Genomic DNA, 11,829 nt, shown 5'->3' on the forward strand with positions numbered 1-11,829 from the left:
CACCCTCTGAATGCATGCCAAGTTTCGTAGAATTCTGTTAATGGGGGGCCATATCAGCCACACGCACACACACGTATGCATGCACGCACACACACATGTATATGCATGCACGCACACACACATGCACACAGTACATATGCACGCACACGTACATGCACACACAAAGGCACGCACACCCACACACACACACAGTACATATGCACGCACACACACACACACACACAAAGGCACACACACACACATGCAGGCACACGCACACACACAGAGCAGTAGACCAGAAAAATTAAGAGAGAAGAGAAGAAAGGAGGACATTTCCCAATGTGTGACAATAGGGAGACCCTAGATGTGTGGAGTGCTTTTGGAAGCGCTAGACTGAAAGAGTGAAGCTATTGAATTGAAAAAATGAATGAAAAAAAGACCAAGACATATTTTCTAAAACTAGCAATTGCTCCTAGGGAGTCCCTAGATGTGTGGAGTGATTTTGGAAGCACTAAGTTCTCAATAAGACTCAATAAAAGTGAAGGTATTGTCCCCCCCCCCCCCAATAAAAATAAGGCTGTCAGATAGGCTGTCAGTTTTGCCAAACTACCAGGTGTAGTATGTTCATAGGGAGACCTTAGATGTGTGGAGTTATTTTGGCAGCACTACTCAAAAAGAATGTAGTTCTTGATTCCCCCCCCCCAGTAAAAATGTATTAAAATTAAGACAAGGCAGATTTTCCTAAACTATTTGGTGTAGTATGAGTAAAAGGAGATTTTGGTTGTGTGGAGTGATTTTGGTGTCCCTTGGGTAAATAAGAGTGAAGCTATTGAAATTCCAATAAAAAAAATAGACAAAGGCATCCCAAAATGTCAGAGCAGTGTGACCATAGTGGGACCCTAGATGTGTGGAATGATTCTGGCAGCACTAGAGTGAAATTATCTTTGTATTTACTTTCAGTTTTGCACTTTGTAGACAGTCCTTAGACATCCAGCTGAAAGCATGATGCCCATAAGAACACGTTATTTATCGACGTCTGTAGACTGCTCGTTTGGATGAAAACTGGGTTGTAGCTTGTTGTCTACCTTACTGTTAGATAGCTGTCTATTGTGTTATTAAAATGTTTCGCCTAGGATTAATTGAACCGCAAACTGCGAATCTGCCCATTTCTTCCAAAATATGGACCCATGAATCTTGATTCTCGTTTTCCAATTTTGTATTTTAAAAAGGAAATCAAATAATTCTTTTGTTTTTTGTTCATGAATTTTCATTTTTGAAACGGAAATCAATTGGCCAGAAGATCCACTGACCTTATGGGGAAATGGAAGCGTTAGCGTTAAATTCTGTAAGGAAGACTCAATGCATGCGTCACTCATTCATTCATTACTTCTGACCAATCACCAGTCTGCATCAGCCTTTATAATCACTTTACTTTGCACCTGCCTGTTGCTTTCAGGTGCCGATTTTCGATGTTCCGTATCCATGCCCGGGTAGCTAGTCATTCACTTCGCCACAACTTTAACATGTGATGCAGTCATAGTAGCTTAGCCTACCTTTCGTTCGCTTCAACCGAGTTGGACGCATCTCACCAAAGTCTCGGGGGTTGGGAGACTTTGACTTTGTAGGATAGTAGCTCGTAAACGTCGGAGAGTAAGGTAGGCCAAATTGTTGCCACTGTTCGGGTTGTCCGCCCGGTGTTATCAACGGAAAGAGACAAGTTCCGCGGCTCGAAGGTTCTCTTTCACCCTAGTCTCGTGTTAGATCCTAGTTGCTTAATGAGGTTAACGTCGTATCGCTAACAACGGAAATATGGTTGCTAAACTTTCTGACGAAAACCGTCTGACTTATCAGGCTACGCTGTTAACATACATGTACGGAACCGTTTAAAAAACTCCGTTACTCCAGTTATCGACACTCGCGATGGTTTCCTTGCCAAAGCTGCCATGATACAGCTTTGCTAGGTCCACATCTAGGCAAATTGTCTCGCCGGTCAGGCTGTCGTGCATGGAAGGCCAACAGGGACAAAAGTACTCTTCCTAGTCCCTGTCCCTTTCTAGGCTACTGTCATTAACCATAATATTTCCGATGCACCTGAAGGCCATATTAATCTTATTTTCATTCTCCTGTCTGGCTGATCATTATTGTCTGTTACTGTCATTGGTTATGTACATAATATGTAGGCCCATACATCGTGTTCGTTGATTTAACTAATGGCAACGTAAATGTATCATGGCTGTTTATTTGCCTGCCTGCTAGGTCCTTTTGAAAATGCTATGTCTCCTCTCTAACCACTCCATTCCTCCTCGCAGGTCTTCAGGCTGTAGGGACTAGAACAAGATCTTTCCTCAAACTCTTCTCTGCCAAAAGAGCAACACCTCTAGCAGGCACAAACTCTCCTTCAGGCCAATACTGCACTCACTCATATACTTTTCCAAGCACAATGCACTTTGCTTGTCGTCATTCGTAATCTCCCATTACATCACTGCAGCCGCAAGCACGGGGATGGCATTCCTTCCCATTTCTTCATTACTTAACATCTTAATAATCTTTCCATTTCAGGAGCAGCTCCTCTTCGTTTAATGTAAATGCCTCTTTCTCTAATTTAAGGGTATGCATCTGTCGGCAGTGGAGTACTGACCCTCACCGTAACTATCTACTTCATGCAGGGATGCGGGGCTGGTTCACGTAGGCCTATAGCCAAAACGTTCATCGAGGGACAGTGCTTTGGTTCATATTTAATCTTACTCCATCCAGGTCATGTGATGTCAACTTATTTACCTCCTCATCTAAGCTATACGCTAACCCTTCATGTCTTTATCCCACCACAGTAGGAGCAGCAGAATAGTGAACTTGCATTGTTAAATCATTAGATTTTGCAATTCACTATCGAATATCCATATGTCCTCGAATCTCAATCACATAATTCTCAATCGTCATATAATCAAATCAACCAGCAATTATTAGGCTACATCACCAATTCACTCTAACTATTTAATTTACTAGGTCTGTGATGCTGGTTCACATATTCTAAACACCCACTTACACTTGGCTCTGGAGCAGTGCTTTGCTCACATTTAATCTTATTTCACCCAGTAAGCATGATGAGGATTACTCTCCCCATCTTTTGTCTTTATTTTAGTTATGCTAGATCATCCTCAGCGACCATCCATAAGTGCTAGTGTACTCCAGCTATGTATCTGTTGATTGTATTTTGTCTTGTCCTGTTGTGTCCTTAGGTCTGCTGCTGGTTAGTTAACCCTGGCTCTCTTTTCACTCCCTATCAATTCACTCCTTGAAGCCGTGTTCCTCATGGCTTTCTATGGGTTCATGCGCTCCGGGGATTTTGTTCTGACAGCCAGGTTCTTAACCCTTCTCAGGATCTGGCTTGCTCAGCCATCCTCTTCTCCTCCCACTTCTATGTATTTCTGAAACATTCTAAAATGGACACCTCAGGTTCTGTGGTCATTATCAGAGATTCTAAAGTAAATAACTCTTCTGTCCCTATACTTCTATGATCAACTATGTTAAACTTCACCCACACACTTCTCCAAATGCACCTCTTTCTTCTACCCACTGGGTTATCAATGTCTAAACAATGGTTAAGAATCCACTCGTCGACAGCGGTTAGTAGCTGCGGGCTCTCAACCTCCCAATATACTGCCCATCCCTTTCGCATCGGCGCTGCAACGTCAGCAGCCGCTCTAGGATCACCTGCATCCTCTATCAAGTTGCTCGGAAGATGGTCTTCGTCGGCTTACGAGTCCTATATAAGACCTCAGGATCAAGCCCTTCTAGATGCGCAAATGGCTCTTGCAAGTGCCAAATAAGGTAAGCTACCTTTCAAAGGTCTGGTGGTGGTTATTCGGCTCAGCTAAAGCATTATATTAATTACGATGGACCCGAGCCACTCTTCTCCAGTCACTACGCACAGCCGGCACTTTAGGCACAGAATAAAGTGTTAATACATTCTAGTCACTACGCACCGCCGCCCTTGGTCTAGCTTCTGCAAGCAACCTCGGGTAATCACGTCACAACAGTTAATTTCCTTTATCCTTCCATCACCCCACTTCACTCATCATATACATACGCGACTCGACTCGACAGTCGACTCGAATCGCATCATCAAATCGCAATCATCAATCGTTATCGAACCGAACGATCATTAAGCACTTACCACGGGGATTCGCACCACATTGCATTACATCTTGCCGTGCAAGAACCGAGCTTACGAAAGCTCTGAGCTCGTGCAGCTCCCCGCTGCAATCGCTGCAGACCATGCTGGTTATGTCTTCTGTACCCGCAAGAGTACACTTTTTCTATCATCTGTTCTTGGTTTCATTTCCTTTCATGAATCACTTTACTATTAACGAAGGATTTGTCTCATATTAATGTTCTCTTTGATTATGCTCTGTTCCAGGAAGTGTCCCAGCCTCACGTCTACCCTCAGGTAGGCCTTTCCAATCTTTCTCTTTGGGGGTAGGCTCGGCCCCTGCCGTATTCACCCGGCAGGATCTGCGAGGGTCTCCACGCTTCGGGTCCCGGACTGAGAACGATCATTAAGCACTTTCCACAGGGATTTGCACCACATTGCATTACATTCTTGCCGTGCAAGAACCGAGCTTACGAAAGCTCTGAGCTTGTGCAAGCTCCTCAACTTCGCTGCAATCGCTGCAGACCATGCCGGTCATTTTCTTCTTTTCACCAGAGTGCTCAAGCTTTCTATCTGTTCTCTATACCTTTCTCTCTGAACTTATTACCCATGGACAATGTCTTTCATGTTTTCCTGTCTTGTTTAGCTAACGTTACTTATGCTGCTCATCTTATTTTGGGGGGCCTTTCCAAGAGCAAGGTACAAAAGCATGGCCTCACTCTTTTCATCTTGCCCTTGCCTTTAGCTCCATTCCGTTGCAGGATGCGGCTCGCTCACGGAAACAGTCATCACATTTAGGGGTCGTACTTAAATCGGATATAATCTGTCATGGACACTACACCATGCTGTTATTTTGGGGTAAGTCAACATAATTAATTCATTAATCTAAACCTTGCTTTGTTTACATTTCTATCCTAATAGTAGGCCTATACGTTGTGCTATTTAGCTTTCTTTAACATGGCTTTACCTCTGCCGGATGGACAGTAGTATCTGTTAATTTCATCTCCTGTACATCTTGTCCTTGCAGCTTCTGTTCACCATTGAACTGTAACAAATGGAGTTCACAAACTGTAATATTTTGCATCAACTTGCTTATCAATTAAGAGCTACTCCATTTGCTCGTCACAAGGCTCACAAGAATCTATGGACTGTACGGTTACTGAGTTCTTAATTACTAAAGACTCACTCAGCAGTAATGAGCATTTTGTAATCAATGTACTTCCTCTTGCAAATGTCTGGTGGTGGTTATCTAAATTTAATCATATTACTCATCTCTTCGTTTCTGGTGCCCGTACCGGCTTGGTCGCATTTGTGCAGGTCATAATCTTTTCTATTTCTTCTGCACTAAACTGAGCTTCTGCAACTGCGAGCTCATCGTCCCCTGAGCATTTGCAACTGCAAGCTCTATCCCGCTGCACTAACCCTGAGCATCTGCAACTGCAGGCTCTATCCCCTGCACTGACCCCGAGCATCTGCAACTGCAGGCTCTATCCCCTGCACTGACCCTGAGCATCTGTAATTGCAAGCTCATCGCCCTGCACGTCGTTAGTTAACCCTTAAGCTAAGCTTCTGCAAGCACTAGTCACTCAAGCAGTCTTGTTCAATGGGTTGAACATCAGTAAGCTCAATTCCCTTCCATAACTTTAATCATAGAATTCGAGTCACAGGTGGTTGAATCCATCATCATAATCATCATCCTCATCAAATCATCAGTTTATTCTGCTGTCTGTCTTGCTTTCTCTGATTCATCTCCCGAGTTCAACCGGATAATACAACATGCACTGTTTAATATTGGTATGCTCTATTTCAGAGAGGATGACCATCTAAGCATTCTGGTGGGTATCTTTATTTCTTATTCTTTGGGGGTAGGCTCCGCCCCTGCCGTCTCATACCGGCAGGATCTGCAAGGGTCTGCACACTCGGTGACCTGGACCGAGGACGGGGCCTATGCCAAAGACTGTCTTATTGTTGCTTATGCCTTTTGTATATCCTTTGATGGATTAAAACGTGTTTTAACTTTCATTATACCTCCCTGAGTCTTTCGGATAGAAATGGAAGCGTTAGCATTAAATTCTGTAAGGAAGACTCAATGCATGCGTCACTCATTCATTACTTCTGACCAATCACCAGTCTGCATCAGCCTTTATAATCACTTTACTTTGCACCTGCCTGTTGCTTTCAGGTGCCGATTTTCGATGTTCCCACCCTCCCTCCCTAACCACCACCAGTTTGGCCTTGTCCAGATGTCCAGGGGGTAGGCTCCGCCCCTGCCGTCTCATACCGGCAGGATCTGCAAGGGTCTGCACACTCGGTGACCTGGACCGAGGACGGGGCCTATGCCAAAGACTGTCTTATTGTTGCTTATGCCTTTTGTATATCCTTTGATGGATTAAAACGTGTTTTAACTTTCATTATACCTCCCTGAGTCTTCCGGATAGAAATGGCATGGAGATTTTTAAATACCGTAGGCCTACCTGTTAAACTTAAAGAAATTGGAAATGCAAATGTTTGGCTCTACAGACTTTTGCCCTCTGCCTTCAAGTGGATAGGCTGAGGTGATCTCCTACGTGAAGATGGCACATTTTGATCTTTGCTACCCCAGAGTTAAATTGCAATTCAATTTGCCATAGGTAGTTAGCTTCAATTGACACCCGGATCTCCTTATATGGACAAAGATGGCAGATTGGGTTAGTTTTTGTAGGCGAACTTCAGAGGTCTAAAGGCCTACCTGGTCGAGATGTGTACTGGTCAATCTAATCGTTTGGGCGGGCTTTATACGAGGATGGACAGATGAGCAATCAACACCTGAGCGTGCTTAAGTTGATTTCTGCCACTTAAGTGAGATGTTTACAACCCCTGGCATAAATTATGGAATCACCAGTCTTGGACTGACACAGACATGACACAAAACTAAGTTAATTTCAAATGGCAACTTTCTGGCTTCAGGAAACATTAAAGGGATTTAAAAAAATAAATAAAATAATCAGTAACAGTTGCTTGTTTTAGACCAACCAGAGGAAAAAAAAATATGGAATCACTCAATTCCAAGGCAAAAACTATGGAATCATGAAAAACAAACTGACAAAAGAACACTTCAACGCACCACTAGTACTTTGTTGCACCACCTCTGGCTTTTATAATAGCTTGCAGTCTCTGAGGCATGGACTTAATGAGTGACAAACAGTACTCTTCATCAATCTGGCTCCAACTTTCTCTGATTGCAGTTGTCAGATCAGTTTTGCAGGTTGGAGCCTTGGGATGCACCATTTTCTTCAACTTCCACCACAGATTGAGATCCAGACTATTTGCAGGCCATGACATTGACCTTATGCGTCTTTCTTCAAGGAATTTTTTCACAGTTTTTTCTCTATGACAAGATGCATTATCATCTTGAAAAATGATGTCATCATCCCCAAACATCCTTTCAATTGATGGGATAAGAAAAGTGTCCAAAATGTCAATATAAACTTATGCATTTATTGAAGATGTAACGATCGCCATCTCCCCAATGCCTTTACCTGACATGCAGCCCCATATCATCAATGACTGAGGAAATTTGCATGTTTTCTTCAGGCAGTTGTCTTAAAGGGGTGATAGAATGATGATATAGGGTATTTTGTGCTGGTCCTTAAGGTCTCTGAATAGGGTGTGTAGCATTGGTTGGGCTGAAAATGGCATATATGCTGTTCTATGCGCCCTAATGCAAGCCTGGTTAAAAGCCTTAGAATGAAACGAGAGGTTTTCTTCCTTTTATGGTATGCTCATGAATATTTAGATAACCTGCGTGCTGATTGGTTGGTTTACAACGAGCGAAGCTCCGGAGCAAAGACGCAAACATGGCCGACAGCACTCACTGAAACAGCCAAGGTGGAAACACTATGGAGACAGGTGTTGAACAGCATATTTGAGCCTGAATCAGAGGAAGAATCTGAAATAGAGGAGCAACCAGTCGCCCATAGATTGGAAATGACTACTTCAGAGTGGTAAGTTTTGTCATTTACTTGAGTTTGCCACACATAGCCCAGTTAGCTAGCTGTAATATTTGCACGTTAGTGTCGTAGACTAAGCTAAACATTGTATTAGGTTCGTTTTTAGCATTGTAAGCAACAGAAGTTATTAATTTGCACACAAACAAATGTTTTACAACTTGTACTCTTGTGCAATTTTTGTCAAGATGTCCAGTTAGAAGCTAGCTGAAAAGTTCGTAGCCAGTCGTGGGCAGTTCAGGCTATGCTGTAGTGAAAGGAGTGCTGCTTGCAAGGAAAGTACTCGTTTTAGTCAGTAAGTATGTTCTCCTGCTGAATAGGTCATCTGATTAGGAGTTACATACATTATTGTAGTGGTAATATATGATCTTACAACAGGACGTCCAGTTAGCTGGGCAGGAGCTCTGTGCAGTTCGTAGGCTATAACGTTATGACTGAAGTGAAACGAGTAGCCTACTGCTCGCGTCAATGAAAATATTACGTTTGTGTCAGTAGGTCTAAGTACTCGTGTAACTACTATCCTGCTGATTAAGTCATCTGATTATCGAGATTTTTACCTTCTTTCCATGTAGTAATGTATGATCTTACAACGGGACGTCCAGTTAGCTGGGCAGGAGCTCTGTGCAGTTTGTAGCCTATGGCTGAAGTGAAACGAGGTCAACGAAAATATTACTAGGCCAATTTGTTTCAATTCAACACTTTTATTTATCATTTTATTTACATAGTACAATGGAGTAGAGTACAGGATCAAAAATCCTATAAACATCACTGTTTAAAATATAGTAGGTACAGTCAGTAGGTCTAATGTAATCTTGTAACTATCCTGCTGACATCTGATTGAGATTATTACCTTCTTTCCATGTAGTATATGTGATCTTACAACTCTGGTAACTAAAACTGGAGACATTTGCTACTTTGTGCTACCTGCTCATTCAAAATTACGAAATAACAGCAGGGAAATTATGTTTGTTTTTACAGGTTATTAAAAGAATGACCCAGGTTCCTGAGGAGCTGACCTGAATGACCATCATGGCCTCGATCCGTTGTGCCTCTATATTCTTTGCAAAATGCAATGAATATTTACAGAGCTGACCACGGCCGTTTGAGAATCAGAGGAATGGAAAGGTGAGGACAATCTGATACAAGTGTTAGCAGTTACAGTATATAAATAAAATATTTTTAACCAATACTCATTCATTATTGGTTCAGCATATTGCAAAAACACAGTTTGATCAACACCACAAAATGATGAACTTTATTTTATTTATTTTTTCCAACAATCGTCCAGTGATACTGATGTAAAATATATTATAAAATAAATAGTAAAAAAAATAAATTGCTTTTCCACCCTGTTCTCGTTGCAGGCAATGAAGTGACTTGGCCTACAGGTCTTTTGTGAGCAGGAGCTGGGGTTTCCTTAGAAGAAGCGTCCGTGTCATGATCCTCTCATGTGTGGTGCTACGCATATGGAGGGAGCTTCCGGATACTTCAGGGCAGTACGTTGGATTCAGACCCCTTTTCGACTGAACCGTGACACATGTTCAGCAACAGCATCCTCCATGGAAGGTCTGTCAAGCTGAGCACACAAGTCCTGGGGCACAGGAATCCGCTGGACGGCATCCCAATAAGGAAGAGGGTCTTTGATGATCTCGAAGAGGACAAGAAAGAGGACTTATATTGGATACTGTAATACAGTGCATTGTAGGCTGTATACTGTACAATAAACAAATTGTATGGCCCTGAACATTGTGCTTTGTTTACAGTACTGATGATGATTTCAACACCAGTAGCATCAGGTCTAAGACAGCCTGTTGTGTGTGAATCGATAAGTTCTTTTTAGTGCCTATACTGTTGCACATTTTGATTTGTTGTTTGTAATAAAAATATATATTTTATTAAACTTACAAATTATTTGGCAAGTCTGTACATAGTTTCTCCTTGGCTGTCTTCTGTTGTGGGGCATTCTCATTGAAGTGCATGGCTGCAAGATACAACATTTCTGTTGTTTGGTTTAGGTTTTAACACAAGTGAAAGTCACTTTTGCATGCACACACACCAAGCTGTTAACTCACAGCAAAAGCATTTGCTAATATTCTAAGCCCTGCAAGATGCCACACTTGGAGCATCTGTTTGGCATGCTGCGTTTGTCATGTTGCCGTTCTTGTAATGTTATAAAATAAGAACGTGCAAATAAATCCATTGTATCTAGACAACACGGTTTTCAACATATCGACTAGATATCATTTGAATTGATAACGTGAAGTTGTTTCCACTTCTGACGTCAAAAACGTATGTGTTATATGGGTATGGGTTATATTACAGCTAGCAAGCAAACTATCGTGTTACTCAGCTATCTTGCTGAGAACATAACCTGTCAGAGATCTCGACAAACATGCATAGTAAAATGTAGGTTAACATGACAACACAGGTTTTATCCGAATGACACACAGGAAAATTAAATAGCCTTGCCAATGAACTAAATCACACATTCTACTTGCTAGATACACGTTAGCATGGCTAATAACTGCTTAGCGACAAAATAATACTTACAGCATGCGGTTGTGATGACCTTACGGTCGGAACAGCCCCTCGTTTCAGTAATAGCAGCTTAGCAAATCCTGCTCAAGGTTTTGAAAACTGACTTCGGTGAAATGTGTTGCAAATTAATAACGGAGTGTCGAACTTTGCAGGGATCTTCTGGTAGAAAAACATTATCCATGCCCCTCGAACTTTTGAATCCTTGGAAGACTAAGTCTCAGGTTTCTTTGTAGCCTAAGTTTCAGCCTGGAACACTGCATTTACGACCGTGGCTCATTTTCGATGTCCTTGAAGAACTGTCTGCTTTATAATTCCTGTGGATGTAAACGAGTAGGCAGCTAAACTAGTGTTTGTCTCATCGTCGCTCTCCATTCACGTTCCTGGGCTCAGAGCACCAGTGGGCTGGTCTGTATGTAAATTTTGAGGCGTGACAAATGTACAGGCCAGAGCCAAATAAGGTACCACCTGCGAGTTTGCGTAAACTCGCAGCCTCTTTTGGATTCGCCCGTTTTATGGCGGGAGTTTCGAATTGTGAGATTTGCATAGGAAGGAGGTGTCGGTGGGATTTTGAAGTTCTCTGTATGTCCATTTCACCCACTGAACTATCGCTATTCATCTATGACAAAGTAAACTCGGTTTTGCATTCTATGACCCCTTTAAGTTTCAGGCAGTTGTCATAAATCTCATTGGAACGGCACCAAACAAAAGTTCCAGCATCATCACCTTGCCCAATGCAGATGCGCGATTCATCACTGAATATGACTTTCATCCACAGTCACAAGGTTGTTTTTCCTTAGCCTACTGTAACCTTGTTTTTTTATGTTTAGGTGTTAATGATGGTTTTCTTTTAGCTTTTCTGTATGTAAATCCCATTTCCTTTAGGCGATTTCTCACAGTTCGGTCACCAACATCTTTTGCAACATTGCGTGATGATTTGCCCTCTTTAAGAAGTTTGATGATCCTCTCCTTTGTTTCAATTGACATCTCTCGTGTTGGAGCCATGATGCATGTCAGTCCACTTGGTGCAACAGCTCTCCAAGGTGTGATTGCTCCTTTTTAACTGCAGATTAACTGGTGATCTAATCTGGTGCTGGTGGGAAAGGAAATTGACAGGGTGATTCCATAATTTCTTCCTTGGAATTGAGTGATTCCATATTTGTTTCCCTCTGCTTGGTC

General features: G+C 42.3%; 1 long non-coding RNA gene across 1 annotated transcript; it reads left to right on the top strand.

The window, feature by feature from the left end:
• The first annotated feature begins 9,150 nt into the window (after positions 1-9,150).
• LOC143104207 (uncharacterized) lies at positions 9,151-10,023 on the top strand. Its single transcript, XR_012983022.1, has 2 exons — positions 9,151-9,240; positions 9,480-10,023. It is a non-coding gene; the product is annotated as an uncharacterized LOC143104207 (long non-coding RNA).
• Positions 10,024-11,829: the final 1,806 nt, after the last annotated feature.

Source organism: Alosa pseudoharengus, unplaced genomic scaffold (genome assembly GCF_046254945.1).
Source record: "Alosa pseudoharengus isolate Yale_2024_CS ecotype anadromous, Long Island Sound unplaced genomic scaffold, YU_APseudo_1.1 YU_APseudo_1.1_scf_5, whole genome shotgun sequence".
Classification (NCBI taxonomy): domain Eukaryota; kingdom Metazoa; phylum Chordata; class Actinopteri; order Clupeiformes; family Clupeidae; genus Alosa; species Alosa pseudoharengus.